At 39.0% G+C, this 19,685-nt stretch overlaps 1 protein-coding gene across 8 annotated transcripts in view; it reads right to left on the bottom strand.

Moving 5' to 3' along the window:
* Positions 1-19,685, bottom strand: part of LOC137234366 (RNA-binding protein MEX3B) — a 308,336-nt gene extending 288,651 nt beyond the window's left edge. For all 8 annotated transcript variants that reach the window (XM_067757950.1, XM_067757953.1, XM_067757956.1 and 5 more), the window contains exon 1: positions 19,489-19,685. The gene's annotated coding sequence lies outside the window, so the exon portion shown is untranslated. The remainder of the gene's footprint in view (positions 1-19,488) is intronic.

The raw sequence follows: 19,685 nt of genomic DNA, 5'->3' as shown, positions 1-19,685 counted from the left end.
TCGTCGTCATTGCAGATGGAACTCTACCGCGGAACTTCTGGCCGAAAGGTATAATCACAGCCATCATAAAAGCAAAGGATGGTCAAGTACGTCGTGTGGTTATTAAAACGCAAAATACTACAATCAAACGGCCTATAACTAAGGTGGCCATATTAGACGTCAACACTGTGAGCAAGCCTCATCAAGGTCAACTCGTTTGCTAGGGGGAGAATGTTGCCGCTAAATACAAATATGTTTTCAGTTAGTACGCATTATTACTTCCCTGTAATTTATCTTCAACTTTGATATACATATATGTATATATTGTATATAGCAATTCAGCTACTTGTATACATATGTTGGCATGTATGTAATATTATTACCGTTCGCTTATGGAAATTTTAGCTCAGCTGTATATAAGACCATAACGGTCCTTACTAAATTCTTTTGAGTTCAAAATAGTCGAAGAGACGAGAAGTTCACAAATATTTCTAAAAGCGCGACGTGTAATTAGTTAAAAGACTCAAAAAGCGGAAGCAGAAGTTGGTTTCAAGAATATTATACCAAATAAAGTTTGATTTTTTAAATTTAATATATTTGCGAGAAAGTGACTCTAAATAAAGAAAGCAAAACGCATACACGTACAAAGTTTGATACATATATATACATATATTCATTCTATATAAAAAATGGAGAGTAAATGCGACAAGTGCAAAAGTACAATACGTGGAGAAGTGTCAAAAATTCGTTGCGAAGGGGTGTGTGGGAAATATTATCATTTAGCACCAAAATGCTCTGGCATAGACCAATACAGTGTTAATAAATTAGACGAATGTGAAATGCTTAGATTTATGTGTAATGATTGTGTGCAGTATGTGCATAACGTAGATGACATTCTAAAAGATATGCAGATGGTAGTGAGCAAAAATGGCAAACAACTATCTGAGTACAGGAATGAATTTGATAATGCTCTCAAGAAACATGAAAGAGAAATAAAGCAAGTTTTAAAAGCAGTGGAAGTTGCATTTAGCGACAGAATTAAGGCAATGCAAAAAGCGCAAGAATCATGCGAAAAGAGTGTTGTAGAAGTGAACAAAATACGGGAAATTGCTGAAGGCTTCAAGCGAAGCAGCGAGCAGGTCTGTGAAGAGTTGAAAACAAACAAGGATGACAATAAGAAAATGATTGAAGAAATAAGTAAAGAGAATAAAAAAATGTGCAATGAAATAAAGAAAAATGTTAATAGTGTTGAAGCCAAAGTATCATACGCAGCGATAACAAAAAATGATGGACAAAAAAAAGAAGTGTTACCAGACATTAGAAAGAATCATCCCCTAATTGTCAAGCCGAATAAAAAGCAAAATATAGAAATAACCAAAACTGACCTAAACTCGAAAGTTGATCCTAAAGGGCTGCAAATAACTAATATAGTAGCAAGGCAAAGCGGAGTTGTTATTGTTGAAAGCGAAAATGACCATGAGCGTGACAAAATAAAAAATGCCATTGAGAACAATCTGGGAAATAACTATGAGGTTAAGATTCCCAAAAAAGTGAAACCAGCAGTCATGGTGACTGGTATAAATTTTAAATATAGCGACGAGGAACTGGTGCAAAGGATTAAACGACAAAACATTTGTTTAAGTGAAACGGCATCAAAATTGTTAAGCAATATGAAGTGAAAAAGAACGCGAAAAACTATTATAATGCTGTAATAGAAATGAATGTTGAAGCGTTCGCAAATGTACTAGCTGGAGAGAGGCTTAATGTAGGTTGGGAACGTTGCCGAGTATATGATGCAGTGCAGGTATTGTGTTGTTTTAAATGCAAAGGCTTCAATCACAAAGCGGCTGACTGCAAGGAAAAGGAAGTATGCACAAAATGCTTGGGTGAGCATAAACATACACAATGCATAAAGGATGCAGTAAACAAGTGCATTAACTGCATACGAGCAAACAAGGAGCTGAATCTAGGACTTGACGAAAACCATGATACTCTGGATAGAACTTGTCCCGTATACCAACAAAAGCTAGATGCAAGGAAAAGAAAAGTTGTTTATTAGCAACCAAAGAAAATCCTTACTGCAGCGCAAAAGTCAAAATATTATTTAAATCGAGATAGCAATATATACAACTTGGAATGCATTTATCTTAATATTAGTAGTATCATAGCAAATAAAATCGAGCTGGAACGTCTTATTGAAATAAGAAGACCAAGTATTGTGTTATGTACGGAAACGTGTACAACAGAACATATCTTGGATTCTGAACTTAGTATTCCGACATACAAATGCATTCGTTGCGACTCTCAAAGTAGGCATACTGGCGGTGTTGTCATGTATGTGAATGAAAATATACAATTTAGCATAGTTTGTAATAAAGCTATCAACATGAATGTGTGGTGCATTATTGTAAAAATAAACAAATGCGCGTTAAAATGGAAAATCGGTGTACTATATCACTCACCAAGTAGCAGTGACTCCACCTTTATTACTTATCTAAATGAAATCATCACTGAACATCTCAAGGAGGCGGATAATAATTTAATAATTGGTGATTTTAATATCAATGTAAATGTATCGTCAACATACTCAAACCAGCCAACAAGTTTATTTGCACAAATGGCAATGATACAAAGGATAAACTTCGACACAAGGATAACAGAGTACTCGTCTACAAGAATTGATTTGCTATTCAGTAACAATGATAAAGTTAAAGCAGTAAATATAGGTGAACATCGCATTTCTGACCATGAGACAATCCACTTCGAAGTGCCAACAACAAAGCTTTGTAAAATGAGAAGGTATGCAACTGTTACATGTTGGGAGTACTATAGTGCTGAAAATCTTTTAACTTTGCTACGAACATGCGATTTCAGCTTTATGTCAATTTCCGGAGTAGAAACTAAAACTAAAGCCCTAAACGAAGTTTTAACTGTGGCTATGCAAGCACTGACTTACATATATAAAGAGGACCCAAATACAGATAAGAAATAAGTGATACGACCGAGAATTAACAAACCTGCATAAAAGAAAAATAGAATCTTATAAAACTGCTCGAAATACTGGATTTTGGGACGAATATAACGTCATTAAGAAAATATATAAAAGAACCATAATTTATAAAAAAAAGAAATACATGGAAGATAGAGTAAATCATAACAATGGCGATATGAAACGTATGTGGAAGTGTCTAAAAGACCTCGTCGAGCTTAATGATGTTAAAAAACATATCACTAAAATTGTTATTAACGGTGAATGCCTGGAAAATGAATATGATATAGCTAATGCCCTAAATAACTTTTTTATACAAAGTATTGTTGAAATTAATGATAGCATCGAAGAAATTGTAAATGGGGATGAAATAAACGCAAATCATAGTAATCCATTTGAAACATTTAAATTTACTGACATTGTAGTGGACGATATTATTATTATCACAAAATCACTTAAAAACAAATATGGCGGCGACAAGCTTTTATCGGAGGGTGTCGTTAAAGATGCCATGACATATACTGCTAATTTCTACAAAGACATAATTAACGAATCCTTAAACAGCGGTATTGTACTTAGTTACTGCAAAATTTCAACAATAATACCTGTTGAAAAAGTAAAAAATACAATGAAACCTGAGGAACTACGTCCAATTAACACGTTACCTACAGATGAAAAAATTAGGGAGACAGTGGTGAAGGATCAACTTGTGGCATACTTAGAGAAGCACAATGTGATTATCCCAGAACAATCGGGATTCAGGAAGAGCCATTCTTGTGAAACAGCGTTGAATATGGTAATTGCAGATTGGAAAGAAGACATGGCGGACAAAAAATTTACGGTGTCTGTCTTCTTGGATTTAAAACGGGCTTTTGAAACTGTCGATAGATCTGAGCTATTGGACGTTATGTTTAAAATTGGTATAAGAGGAAAGGCGTTGGAATGGTTCCGGAGTTATTTGGGTGGCAGAAAACAGAGAACGATAATTGGAAAGGAGGTTTCATCAGTGGTGGATGTTAACATTGGTTTACCACAAGGCTCGGTCTTGGCGCCAATATTGTTTACATTGTATATCAATGATATCAAAAGATGCTTAAAATATTGTAAAATACGTCTATTTGCGGATGATGCATTGCTTATCATAGGTGAAAAATATGCAGAATTTGCCATGCTGAAAGTACAAGAAGACCTGGACTCGCTATACAAATGGTTATGCCTTAGAAAACTGAAATTAAATGTCGAAAAAACTAAGTTAATGATATTTTGTAAAAACACTAATATCATAAGTAACAATAGTTTAAATAATATTACGCTGAAGGTAAAAAACATGGAAATCCAAAGAGTAGACAAAATTAAGTATTTAGGAGTTTTGATTGATGATAATCTAAATTTTGGAGAGCATGTAACCTATCTGGAAAGGAAAATTGCACAGAAAATAGGCTTCATGTATAGAACATGTAAACATATCAGTCAAAGTCATAAAATATTGGTATATCGTTCAATTATTATTATTATTATTATTATTATTATTATCTACCGGACATAGTCCTCACAGATATGTAACAACTTAAACAAAGATTATCGAGATAGAAAAATATATGGTAACAATTTATAAATACAACGACATTATAACAAAAAAATTTTGTAAAAAATTCGCTACGGCTTAAATAAAACTACATGTAAAAACATTTATATAGTAATAGGAATACTGAAACATATTAATTGAAAAGAAAGTAATCAATAACATCAGCTTTAAAATGTTCTTTACATGAGCTAAAATCGGCATGATTGCAAACAGAGTTACATAAGGAGATCATTCTGTGAATAGGTTCATTATTTCCAAAATTCGTTCTACGCGTTTGGACGTAGAAAATGTATTTGTCCCTTAGACACCTTTCAGGTGCATAGGAGGGGAGAAGAAAAAGTAGTTCCGGAGAATCGATTTTGTTGTCGTAAATGTCTTTGATAAAGAAAATACCACAGATTTTCCTTCGAGTATTAAGGCACTGAATATTTAAAATTCTACATCTTAGTGCATAAGATGGCATCGATTCAAAAGTGAACATTCGTCGAAGCGCGAATTTAGTGAATCTCCTTTGAACTCTTTCTAACCGGCTGGAATGTGTTACAAAGTCTGAGTCCCAAATGATGCAGGCATATTCCAAAGTGGATCTTACAAGGCTAATGTAAAGACTTTTCAGCGTTAGCGGATCAAAAAAGTCTTTGGAATTACGTTTGAGAAAGCCGAGTTTTGAATTGGCAGCACTGATTATGTACTCCCTATGAAAGTCGAATCTAAGCTTCGAGTCTAAGTATACTGCTAAATCCTTAATAGTAGTTGTACGATTGAATGAGTCGCTATCGTTAAAGTAATAGCTGTTCATTATGCATGCGTTTCTCCGAGTGAATGTGATAATGTTACACTTGGAGAAGTTCAAGAAAAGACCGTTACTATTACACCATTTTATCAATTCCAAGATGTCTTGCTGTAGCTCTATGCAGTCGCTAATGTGTTTAACTCTGTAATAAAGTTTTAGGTCATCAGCGTACATCAGGCAACTACAAAATTTAAAACATTGGCAGATATCATTTATAAATAAAGAAAAAAGTAAAGGGCCCAGATGACTACCTTGTGGTACTCCTGATGTAACGATTATAGGCTTGGAGAGATTGCTGCCGATCTTTACTATTAATTTCCTGTTTTGGAGATACGACTCAAGCCAACTTAGGGCGTTGGAGTGGATTCCGAGTTTCTCGAGTTTATTAAGTAAAAGATTATGATTGAGACTATCGAAAGCTTTTACGAAATCAGTGTACAGAGTGTCCACTTGTTCGCCGTCCTCAATCGCATTAACCACAAAATTAACAAATATTGTGAGATTTGTGCTGATGGATCTCCCTGGATAAAAACCATGCTGTTGAGGAACAATATAGTTTTTAAAAACTGCAAATAGCTGGTCATTTACAATTTTGTCCAGCAGCTTTGGGATGATGGATAGCTTGGCAATGGGTCGATAGTTGTCTACCTTGTTTCGAGGGCCAGACTTATAAATTGGCGATAAGAATGCCACTTTCCATTCTTCAAGGAAATTACCACATTCAAGGGACTTGTTAAAGATTTTAGTAAGAGGCGGATAGAGGGAAACCGCACAATTCTTTAAGAACAAGGGTGGCAGAAGATCGTATCCAGACCCCTTAGATACATCAAGGTTCATAAGGGACTCCAGGACTTCTTCCTCTGTAACCGTGAACTGACCAATATTTACAGACTCCGCTATGGCAGTTGTATCACATGACGTACTAACTGTCCGGAACCTGTTAAATACCGACCCGAAGAAGTCGGCAAAGAGCTCACATGCTTCCTGAGTTGAGGAAGCAACTTTGCCTCCAAACTCCATTGATTTCGGCATACCGTTATATTTTCGTTTTGAGTTAACAAAAACCCAAAAACACTTCGCGTTGGCTTTTATGTTAGTCTCAAGCGAATTAATATATTTATCATGAAGGAACTTGGATAGGCATTCAAATTTCTTCCTGCACTCAGCAAATTTTGCTTCGTCATCAGCAGAGTCAGTTTTCTTAAATTTTTTATGCGCTTTGTTTCGTTGGTTTTTTAACCTCAAAAGTTCTTTTGTGTACCATGGGAGATTGAAAGATCTCTTTTTTCTGTGGGCTGGGACGTATAAGTTAAGGCTTTCTTCTACTACGCTCTTGAACTTTATATACAATTTTGATAAGTCTAATTGCTCAAAGATTAAATTCCAATCAATGGAGTCGAAAAACGCATTCAGAGCCGTAAAATTCGCCTTATAAAAATTGAAGTAGTACTCGGGTTCAATGGAGTTATTATCGTATTTATAGAAAGAGAACTGGATAGAGATTGCTTTGTGATGAACCGATTCACAGGTGAGTGGCATATCACACTTATAAATATCACAGGATATATCATTGTTTATAAAAATTAGATCTAACACTCTGTTTAAATCATTTCCAATGTCGTTAATTTGAGATAGGTTAAAGGAGTACAATGTATCACAAAGTAAGTCGTCGACATCCTTTTTAGATGTAAAGGGGGTAAAAAAGCCGTCATCAGGATCTCTCACCCATTGAATAGAACCCAGATTAAAGTCACCCAAAATACAGGGCGTTTGGTGAGGTAATAGAGAATCAATAATAAAGCTGATATTATCAATATGTGACTTGTACATTCCATAATTGTTATTTGGTGGGATGTAACTAGCAATAAAGAAAATTTCATTTATACTATCAAGGAACGTTTCTCCTATATTTACAGAAATACAAATTTGCTCAATGTTGGCATCATTAACGTGTAGTTGCACTTCACGACTTGCCAGAGAAGATGCTACAGCCACCAAAATACCGCCCCTCTTGTTACCCCCGGTTGCAGTACTCTGTCCCTTCGATAGACATTATAAAAACGATCAAAAAGCTCTGATGATAAAAAATCTGCAGTCAGCCAAGTTTCCACGAGTATGATGACATCAAAATCGTGGGTTGCTGCCGATTGAAATTGCTCATTTGTTTTTGTACGCAGACCACAGGCATTGTGATAATATATTAGGAGCTTTGGATTTGTGATAGGCGCATCACTCACTGTCCTCCCTCTGTCGAGACAAACTTTTGAAAAAACTCAAACGGCCGGATTTTGACATTTGACGGCCACAGCCCCGAGTCCATAATTTTTGCTCTATCTGAGGACGGAACTCCAATTTTGAAGTTTACTTTACTTACTGTCTCTACCGCTACATCTTTTTTTATTAATTTATAGCATGATATAGAGTTTTCTTTGATGCAAGTATGTTTTGCTATATACGTAGCGATGTCAGTAGTTTCTACGGACGGTTTGAACGATCCTACATGGAACCATTCGAGACGAGCAGCGACATCAAGCTCACAACTTGTTCTTGTACCAACAACAACTTTACGTGCATTATTGGTGTTAGCGGCAGCAGAATTATTTTCAAAAGCATTGGTATTGGTATTAGCAGTAGCAGATTTATCACGAGCACGCTCACTGGTGGTAGCGGACGGTGACGAAGCGACAGACGCAAATGAAGGAGGGATAGGTGCAGCGGGAGCTGTTGTTGTTGTTGTTAAAGACGATGTGTTATTAGCTGTCTGTACCACCGACCCAGGCCGAGAACTGTTGAGGGGAAGAACAGCAGACTGCGAACGTCGAGGAATAGGTGAAGGCGAGAAATCAACTAAATCTAATGCACCATTGCAATTGTTATTATTGTTGCCGTTGTCCGAAATGAATGCATATGAATTAACAGCTGTTTTGAGCGCACTTATTTCGGCAGCGAGTACATCAATATTATTATTGTTTTCAGTATTGGCTCTGTTAGATTTTGCTTTTGCCTTTTCTTTAGCGTTGTTTTTGTTTCGACTCTTCACTTTTTCACTACTCGCTGATGATTTATTGAACCACACTTTATTTATTGTCCTACTATTCTGCTATTAAGTAATGATTATTAGTATTTAAGAAACTTCAAATACAGCAAAACAAGGCAATGCGATTTATTTTAAAATGTCCTCCAAGAACGCCAAAAATTGTAATGCTCAATAGATTAAACTGGCTTAGTATTAAACAGTCAGTTAGTTATTTCACATTGAAATTTATACACCAACTTAGGTTAGGAATGTTACCGAATTACCTGAGTAGTAAAATACATTATAATCATGAAATCCACAATTATGGAACAAGAAATTGCAATAATATAAGACTGCCTAGAATAAGAACTGAGTTCGCCGAAAGGTCTCTTGAATATTTAGGGTATAAAATGTATAATGAGTTACGTTCTGATTTGAAAGACTGTGAAAATATTAGTAAGTTCAAAGAAAAATTGTTTTTATATTGTACGTCACTAAATGTGACATGAGTATTTATGTTTAATCTCTTATTTTAACCTAAACTAGGTCTTAAAGACCGTAATAATAAATAAATAAATAAATCATTGGCGACGCGGAATTGTTGACCGTTTGTACACTGGTAAGGATGGTGTGGCCCGGCGTGCTGACGTGCGAACAATAGGCGGACTTTTGCAGCGCGTGGTATCTAAACTGGCGGTTTTGGATGTGGAAAGTAGTGAAGCTTATCGCTCCACGGGGGTGGGGGTGTTGGAAAATGTCACCTAAAGTTTTGTTTTATTTAATCTAAGTACCCTTTGGTACAACCTTGAGTTATAAGTCAATGTTTTGCACTCATTCTTTCATCGCTATTTATTCGTTCTCTCTATTCACGTTGACATTTGTCAAAGCTCGAAACATCCATTTTATTATTGAACTTTGATCGCCAAAGAAAGGGTGCAAAACTGCGGTAAGATAATTATATAGTCTTTTTTATGAAATACATTTGTACATAATTAATGTATTCTTTCAGAATAAACCAATCACACAGCTATAATAAAGTGTTGAATGTTTAACGCAAACCCTTTCGCTTAGCCTTGGTCGCAGTCGCGACAGTATTAATTGGTAAACATTTCAAAATTGTTGTAACTTGTTCAAAGAAATCCATTTATATTCACAGACGCACCGCTTTGTAAAAAAAATCTCACTTGGCTTTTCACGGAACCACCGTTTATATCAAAATTTTTAATTGGTTTTTAACGGAACCGCTGCATGTATCAAACAAATTTTTTTATTTTTTTTTTTTTTAACGGAACCACCGCATGTATCAAAAAGAAATTTTATTGGTTTTTAAAGGAACCACCACATATATCAAAAAAAAATTTATTGGTTTTTAACGGAACCACCGCATATATCAAAAAGAAATTTCATTCGTTTTTAACGAACCACCGCATATGTATATCAAAAATTATCAATTTTATAGGGTACTAGCAGTCTGTACATCTAATTCACTCAGTATGATATTTTGATGAAAAATGAATGTATTGAAGAAATTCTACCTGGAATAAGAGAAATCTTTAAATGGAAGATTTGTGAGAAGATGATGGAAGCTTGAAAATATGAGAATTTGTAAAATGAATTGATACATTTTTAAATTAGAAATTTGAAAATATGAAAAATTTGAAGAAAATGTAAATTTGTAAAAATGAGTTGAAAAATTTGAGGCAAAATAGACTTGAAAATGTTGATACTTATAAAATGGTTTGAAAGTTTTAGAACTTGTTGAAAACTGCGGAAGTATTAGTGGTTAAGTTTAGAATTTAGGCGCACGCACGGTTTTAGTAAAAAATCCAGGTGTTTTATACGCACCGTTGTAATCCAAAATATATTATGCCAACGCACCGCATTTAATTAAGATTGCAATATTTCGTATACATACATATGTGGCTAATAAAAACGTAAGTAAAAAAATGTAATACATACATACATATTATATACATATTTCCTGCTACTGGTGCTTGTGCCTTGAAAATACGCCACTTACATCCGGAAAATGTTTGGTAGAATGAATGTAGCATGAATTTGAGTTAAAGTTTGTGAAAATGTTATATTCCGCGTGTTAATGATATTGTGAAGTGGAGTCGCGACTGACTATACCACGTAAAACTTACTGGCAAATTTGGATTAATCCTTTGCCAGCCAATCTAATTTTGGTTACTCTTCATAACCAAGAAAATCATGTAATGCCACCATTTTGTATTTCCCGTGGCGTGGTTTCGCTGTCACGGTCACCATGTGAACTCTACTTACGATTTGTAGAGTTCGTAATGTGGATCTTGGAGGGCTTCCAATAAAGCGCATCCAACAATTAATAAATTGTAATACTATTTTCACACAAACCGCTTATTGAATAATAAAGGCAGTTTTCTACATTAAGACGCTTATTGAGCTCAATCTTCCCTACAAAATTCGAATCTATTATTATTTCATTAGTAGCTAATCGAATGCCTAATGAAGTCAAAAGCACAATGCAACTCTGTTGGCAGCTTTCCGCTTCCGTTTCCGCTTCTTAGTTTTCAAAGCAAATGTCATTGTCTGCATGGCGGAACGATACAAGGTGGCCGCATCGAACAGCTGATTATAACCTTTTTTATTTGATTTGATACATCAACTACCGGCGCAGTACGATTTTGATATTTGTCCATCGAATTTACAAGTACATGGAATTTTGTTTGTTTGTAGGTATGTCACCATGCTCCCACCTTGTATCGTTCCGCCATGATTGTCTGTCTCATTCTTCATACTAATCGAGCAGTTACTTCTGTGTGAAAGCAAAAAATTTAGGATTTCATTAGCCGGTGAAATGAGATCATTAAGTTTCTGTGAAAACAGTATAAAACTTTATGCTTTCTTTCTTTAAATTAATAGATTTTATTTGGTTACTCAATAACCTTAATTTTCTAATTCTTTCACAAATATATATTAGGTAAGTTGTTCTTACTTTTTCAGCTGCCAATTTATAATGGCCGAGCCACTCACGCGCCGGGTTGCATTCGCCCGTGCAAGCGTGTTCGGTCAACTAGTACATACATCAGCTGATGTATGGTTGATGTGGTGAGTTGCTCTTATACTGTTTTCACACAGAAACTTAATGATCTCATTTCACCTGCTAATGAAATCGTAAATTTTTTGCTTTCACACAGAAGTAACTACTCGATTAGTATGAAGGATGAGACAGACAACCATGGCGGAACGATACAAGGTGGGAGCATGGTGACATACCTACAAACAAAAAAAATTCCATGTACTTGTAAATTCGATGGACAAATGTCAAAATCGTACTGCGCCGGTAGTTGATGTATCAAATCAAATAAAAAAGGTTATAATCAGCTGTTCGGTGCGGCCACCTTGTATCGTTCCGCCATGCAGACAATGACATTTGCTTTGAAAACTAAGACGCGGAAACGGAAGCGGAACGCTGCCAACAGAGTTGCATTGTGCTTTTGACTTCATTAGGCATTCGATTAGCTACTAATGAAATAATAATAGATTCGAATTTTGTAGGGAAGATTGAGCTCAATAAGCGTCTTAATGTAGAAAACTGCCTTGATTATTCAATAAGCCGTCTGTGTGAAAAATTTTAACTCATTCAAAAGTTATTTCCAAAAAACAGAAAAATGGCCCCGGAGCGCTCCGAAACTGGGGGTGGGATCCATAGTATTTTTGCGCAGAACACATTTCTGCGGTAAAAGTCTAGTTGAGGGGTCGACTGCTAATACGAGAGGTGTCAAAAGACGCGTATTAAACTCGAGAACAATAATCCGAAGGCGGAAAAGAAAAATTGTATATCTTTCCGGAGATATTTGCAGTTGAAGTTGGCGATTTTCATGTGGTTGTTGTTGTGTTCGTACCCACAAAAAAAATTGTGGTAATTCTATACGACAGCATGACACGGCGCTTCCCAAGGCAGTCGGTTCTATGTACCGGAGCGACTCGGGATTTTTCCCGACCAAGGACTGTCATTTCAGTGTGACCCCATTTAATTTGTTTCGGCCCTCCCACAAATTGTCATCCTCCCAGCAGCTCCTTGCAGCAGGACTGCTACATATTCTCTTACTCCGGGAAGGTATCGAACCCAATCCGGGTCCGTCTCCTGACCCCGGTCCTGAGAAATGGTTTTGCTGCATTTGCCAGAAAAGAATCTTTTTAGGACGGTCATACTCTGTTCAGTGTGTCTCGTGCAAGGGATGGTTGCATCGGACAGGTTGTTCTGGGCTTGATCCCAAAACCCGACGTCCACGTAACTTTTATAAATCTTTTGTGGCTCCTTGCTGCTCACGCCCAAGGGCGTCCCGTAGTATACGCCTAAGCGTATCCCCACTACCTTCCAGCAGATTCGCTGCTCAGCAAGCCACAACAAGTACCCGCTGCTGCTCGCGCCCCACGGCGCCAACAACTCAAACAGCTGATACCACTCATAACTACTACCTTCGTAGTAGAGCTGGTAGCTATGCTGAGCATCAGCCCCTGCCCCCGTCTTCTTCTCCCCCCTCTTTTCTGGCAGCAATCGTGCAGGTCAGGGAAACAGACTCTTAGTCCCTGCCTCCGTTTGCACCGTCTGACAGCACAGAATATATAGCGATATTGCGACATCCGCTCAATGCAGCTCCTGCCTTGGGTGGTGCCACTTTCCTAGATGTTCTGGTCTCCGCGACGGCAACCCCTCGACGGGTTTCATCGCGCCATGTTGCCAGGTCGCAAACCCAAATCATCCGGGTACCCCAATGCTTGCCCAAGGGCGCCCAGTCCCAAGGCCACAACAGCAATTGCGTCCTGGCCTTCCACAACCTAGGCGTAGTCACCCCTCACTTACCCCTAGAGTGGCGGCGTCACCCCTCATGCACTTCAGAATTCTGCAGTTCAACTGTAATGGACTAACTGGGAAGATTACGGAGATAGTCGATTTCATGAAGCGGCACAACATCCGCATTGCTGCGATTCAAGAGACTAAACTCACAGCAAGATCTGCATTGCAGACCTGCTCTGGTTATAATTTCCACAGGAAAGACCGCGAGAGCGGAAATGGAGGCGGCCTCGCGTTTATTATACACCACTCTGTGCAATATCATATATTTGATCCTGGCATCGACCGCAGTGACAATGTCTTAGAACGTCAAGGCCTATCTGTCCGGTCAGGCGATGCAAATCTAGAAATCATCAACATCTACATCCCTCTTGTCACCTGTTGCCCCAGTGGATACCGCCCTAATATCGAGGCCTTACTCACTGGCAACAATCGCATTATCTTAGGCGATTTCTATGCCTATCACGACCTATGGCATTCAAACTTGCGGGCGGACAGTAGGGGTGAGATGTTGGCGGATCAAATAGACGAAACGACGTTCTGCACAATAAACGGAGACGCCCCCACACGTATGGTAGGAAGCTGTCATAGCTCGCCAGATATCTCAATCGTGAGCGCAGAACTCGTAAACTGCGTCAACTGGCAGCCGACGGTAACATTGGCATCCGACCACCTGCCCATACTTATTTCGTTCGAGCGTACCGCCGACTTCATCGTCACCGAAAAACGCACTTTCATAAACTTCAAAAAAGGAAAGTGGGAAGAATATAAATCTGCAACAGACAGCAGCTTTGCTGCCCTCCCTACCCCGACTGATGCCCGCCAAGGGGAGCGTGCCTTCCGTAAGGTCATTGAATCCGCCTCGGCACATTTCATTCCCGCCGGGAGAATTCCCGAAATCCGGCCCCACTTCCCGGCGGAGGCCGTGAGCTTAGCGAGGGAACGCGACCTTATAAGACAGCTTGATCCAGGCGACCCCCAAATAAGGGATATAAACCAACGCATCAGATTGCTTGTGGACGAACACAAGCGGGCGAAATGGGAAGAGCACCTAAGAGGTTGTAACCTCTCTACCGGTGTAGGTAAACTTTGGTCCACCGTAAAGTCCCTATCGAATCCGACTAAGCACAAAGACAAAGTTTCCATCGCCTTTGGCGATAAGGTGCTGTCGGATGCGAAAAAATGCGCGAGCGCTTTCTGCCGACAATATATAATGCATCCTACGGTCGACAAAGATAGACGGAGAGCCAATAGACGCGCACATAAACACAAACTCAGCGCGTCACCAATTACCATCACCGCTAGAGAGGTTGAGGACGCCATTGGTCGCGCTAAACCATCCAAAGCAGTGGGCCCAGACGGCATAGCCATGCCGATGCTTAAAAACCTAGGGAAAGAGGGTTTCAAATATTTGGCGCATGTCTTCAACCTGTCTCTTTCCACCTTTGTCATACCCGAGAAATGGAAAATGGCCAAGGTGGTCCCGCTACTAAAGCCTGGGAAACCAGCTAACGTAGGTGAGTCATATCGTCCGATATCTCTCCTATCGCCAGTGGCAAAGACGCTTGAAGCCATTTTGCTCCCTTATTTCCAAGCACATTTGCAGCTAGCCCCTCATCAGCATGGCTTCAGAAAACTCCATAGCACTACCTCCGCGCTAAATGTCATTAGCACCCAGATAAATTGCGGTTTGAATCAATATCCCCACCATAGAACAGTACTCGTAGCGTTAGACCTATCAAAAGCTTTTGATACGGTCAACCATGGCTCGTTACTGCAAGACCTGGAAGGGTCTACCCTTCCCCCATGTCTTAAAAGGTGGACCGCAAATTATCTGGGTGGTCAGCAGGCATCGGTGCAATTCAGAAACGAAACATCAAAACAAAGGAGAATTAAACAAGGGGTGCCACAGGGTGGTGTCCTATCCCCGGTCTTGTTTAATTTCTACATATCTAAGCTACCTTCACCACCGGAAGGAGTCACAATCGTTTCCTACGCCGATGACTGCACAATAATGGCCACAGGCCCAGGCCCAAAGATCGATGAGCTATGCAATAAAATAAACGGCTATCTCCCTGATCCCTCCAGTTTTTTCGCCTCGCGAAACCTGTCATTGTCACCGACTAAATCTTCCGCGACCTTATTTAAAACATGGACGCCCCAAATGTCGACCATATTGAACATCCACGTCGATGGCACTACGCTACCGACTGTCCTACAGCCCAAAATCTTGGGTGTGACGTTTGATCAGGATCTACATTTTGGTGCGCACGCAACCGCAATTGTTCCAAGAATTCAGAGCCGTAATAAAATCCTCAAATCCCTTGCTGGCAGTACCTGGGGAAAAGATAAAGAAACGCTCTTGACCACATACAAAGCAATTAGCCAGCCGATTACGTGCTACGCGTCACCCATATGGTCGCCAAGCCTAAAAACCACCCACTGGAAGAAACTACAGGCCTGCCAAAATACTGCTCTCAGAATCGCCACGGGCTGTCTTCTTATGTCCCCAGAACACCATCTGCATAATGAGGCGAGAATACTCCCCATCAGGGAGAGAAATGAAATGCTGACCAAACAGTTTCTGTTGAATACCCAGAAACCTGGGCATCCCAACAGACATCTGATTGACGAACCAGCACCGCCTAGGGGCCTAAGGAGTCATCTCCGTAAGCATTTTGAGGAAATACGGCACCTGAGAACCCAGCCGTATGAAGCGGAAAAACACAAGCAGGTCCTTGGTGAACTCCATAGACAGGCGTCGGACCTTTATGCCGGGAATTGCCCGGTGAATCCAGTACTTGAAGAAAAATATCCAGAACTCGCAGAAGAGGAACGCATACTCCCCAGGGAAACGCGTGTCACTCTTGCTCAACTTCGTTCTGGATACTGTAACAGGTTAAACTCTTACCTATCCAGAATCAACCCCGACATACAAAATGTATGCCCTGCTTGCAATGTGTCCCCACATGACACCAACCATCTCTTTAATTGTAATGTGGAACCAACGCCTCTAACACCCCTTTCCTTATGGTCCACCCCTGTTGAAACGGCAAGTTTCCTTGGACTCCCGTTAGAGGATATTGATGACAATTTGTGATCGGTCGCGGCTATTAGGTGGGGCGAGCATTGCTACAACAACAACAACACTGCTAATACGCGTCCATCGATAGAGGTGTTAAACGACGCGCCTTGACCTTTAACTCGTTCAAAAGATATTAACGAAAAACCGAAAAAACACCCGCGGGTCCCTCCGAGGGTGAAATCCATAGTATTTTTGCGCAGAACAATTTTCTGCGTTGGTGGCCTTCGGCCGCGCTTATAAGAAATAACCCTGGGCTATGCCATGCCAAGTCCGGGGGTGTGGTATAATGTCCTTCTGCGTTCACAATTTTTTTTGTAGGTACCAATTACAACAACCACATGAAAAGCGCCAACTACAACTGCAAATATCTCCGGATAGAGATAAAATTTTTATTTTTCGGTTTCGGATTATTGTTGTCGAGATTAATACGCGTCTTTTGACACCACTCTCGATATTTTTGGACGCTTATTAGCAGTGTCAGGCTGTCGTATAGAATTCCCTAAAAAAGATATGCGCTAAAGGTAATTGGGTAATAGTCTAGTTGAGGGGTCGACTGCTAATACGATACCAAAAAGATCGAGAGAGGTGTCAAAGACCCGTCTTGACATCAGTATTAATAATCCTAAACCGGAAAATAAAACTTTTAACTCGTTCAAAAGATATAAACGAAAAACCGAAAACGGGGGAATATTTAGAATAAGGTGCCACGATTTTCCAACTTTTCTTTTTTTCGAGGGGCGACGGGGGCCCTAAAAATCACAAAATTATCATACGCAACTCTAGGAAACTCTTAGTTTATGAAATATAAGCCTTTTAAGTTCCAAATTTAGTAAAATGTCCACTTAAGTCCTGCACTTAAACTTCGGGTCGCACATGTCGATAGCGACATCAAAAGACGCGTATTTGCGTCAAGATTCAGAATCCGAAAGCAGAAACTACATTTTTTATCTCGTTTAAAAGTTATTCGCGGAAAACCCGTCGGTACTATTGTCGCTTTTTTCGTTGTTGCAATTAAACAAACGAAAACAAATGAAGGTGGTGAATAGTGTTGCCAGCTCCGCAACAATATCTTTTTAACTTGGTAGAAGATTAAAGGCTCCATTACTGATACTTAGCATAGACTTGACTTGGCTTGCGAACTGTCACTTACAGTTCTGTTAAATGAACATTGCATGTTACTGATTACTCAAAACTTAACTTAACTTAGAAGTCTGTTGAATTTTGATTTTCTATGTAAGTTCTAAGTGACGTTTACATTTTTAAATGCCATTTGTTTGTTTCCATTTCATTTTGACATTTTGTCAAACAAATTGACATTTATTTAAAAATAAATTTCAACGCTGATTATGATGCCAGATTTTATGCGCCAAGTGGAGTATAATCGTGGCTGAGTTGCAAAGTTTACGCCAAGTCAATTCAAGTCTATGCTAAGTATCAGTAATGGGGGCTTAAAAGGTGGTGACACGTCGACATAAATGCAAACAAACATACACTATCAATGTATTTTGTTTTGTAATTCTCTGAATAATTTGAAATTTATGTATTTAATTGGAACAAGTGCAGAATACATACATTTGTCAAAAAAAAAAAAAAAAAAAAATTGGACTTTATAGAGATTTTTATGCTGATTCCAACGGTAATTCTGCGTAGAACACCTTTCTGCATAGGCGGCCTTCGGCCGCGCTTATAAAAAATAACCCTGTGCTACGCCATGCCAAGTCCGGGTGTGTGGTATAACCGTGGCTACCGCCACGCTGATGTCCTTCTGCGTAGTACCTGCGCAGCACCCCAAATAATATTAGACTACAATTATTAAAAGTTTTTTACAAAAACAAAATACATTAATAGTGTATGTTTGTTTGCATTTATGTCGACGTGCCACCACCTTATAATGTTCTACCAAGATAAAAAGATATTGTTGCGGAGCTGGCAACACTATTCACCACCGTCATTTGTTTAATTGCAACAACGAAAAAAGCGACAATAGTACGGAAGGGTTTTCCGCGAATAACTTTTAAACGAGATAAAAAATGTAGTTTCTGCGGTAATAGTCTAGTTGAGGGGTCGACTGATAATACGCTACCAAAAATATCGAGTGAAGTGTCAAAAGACGCGTATAAATCTTTAGAACAATAATCCGAAGGCGGAAAAGAAAAATTTTATCTCTGTCCGGAGATATTTGCAGTTGAAGTTGGCGATTTCCATGTGGTTGTTGTTGTGTTCGTACCCACAAAAAAATTTGGGCATCACCGTGGCGGTAGCCACGGTTATACCACACACCCGGACTTGGCATGGAGTAGCCCAGGGTTATTTTTTATAAGCGCGGCCGAAGGCCGCCAACGAAAAAAGGTGTTCTGCGCAAAAATTCCATGGATCCGACCCCCGGTTTCGGAGGTACCCGCGGGTCTTTTTTCGGTTTTTCGTTAATATCTTTTGAACGCGTTAAAATTTTTATTTTCCGCCTTCGGATTATTAACACTGATATCAAGACGCGTCGTTCGATACCTCTCTTGATATTTTTGGTAGCGTATTAGCAGTCGACCCCTCAACTAGACTATTACCGTTTCTGCTTTCGGATTCTGAATCTTGACGCAAATACGGGTCTTTTGATACCGCTATCGACATGTGCGACCCGAATTTTAAGTGCAGGACTTAAGTTGAAATTTTATTAAATTTGGAAATTAAAAAGCTTATATTTCATAAACTAAGAGTTTCCTAGAGTTGCAGATGATAATTTTGTGATTTTTAGGAACCCCTCTCCCCTACAAATCAGCAAAAGTTTGAAAATTGGGGCACCTTATATAAAATCCAACCCCTGCAAATATCTCCGGTAATAGTCTAGTTGAGGGGTCGACTGATACGCTCGAGAGAGATAAAATGTTTCTTTTCCGCCCTCGGATTATTGTTCTCGAGATTAATACGCGTCTTTTGATACCTCACTCGAAAATCTTGGCCCAACTTTAGGGTGGGTACCGTAAACTGCACTACTACTGTCGACCCTCAAACTAGACTTTTACCGGTAATTGTTTACGTTCCAAATTCACCATCTATATGGCTCGCAAAGTTATGTTTTAAGCGAAAATACTGCGAGCTCAACTATTGACAGGCATGTGATAAATCGGAGATAATTTGTAATTGTTCTTTCTACATACATTAGTGGAACGCACCCTTTGAGTATACACACAATCTTATGTATCTTACCCTTTCATCTCGACTATAGAAATATAAACTATACACGAACTATTTTTTACACTGTACGTTATCGTATTATACACAAATGTTATTCTTTTCTAACAGATAATTTTTTTTAAATATTCAGGGCTCATTTCAGATATTATCACATTATATTACAGCCTGGACTTCTGTTGTCCTTCTGTGCGTCATTTAGTATAGCACAA

The sequence above is a fragment of the Eurosta solidaginis genome, chromosome X (genome assembly GCF_040869045.1).
Source record: "Eurosta solidaginis isolate ZX-2024a chromosome X, ASM4086904v1, whole genome shotgun sequence".
In the NCBI taxonomy this organism is placed as follows: Eukaryota; Metazoa; Arthropoda; class Insecta; order Diptera; family Tephritidae; genus Eurosta; species Eurosta solidaginis.
Note: the sequence above shows the minus strand (reverse complement) of the source record. Positions and strands in the feature narration are given on the sequence as shown.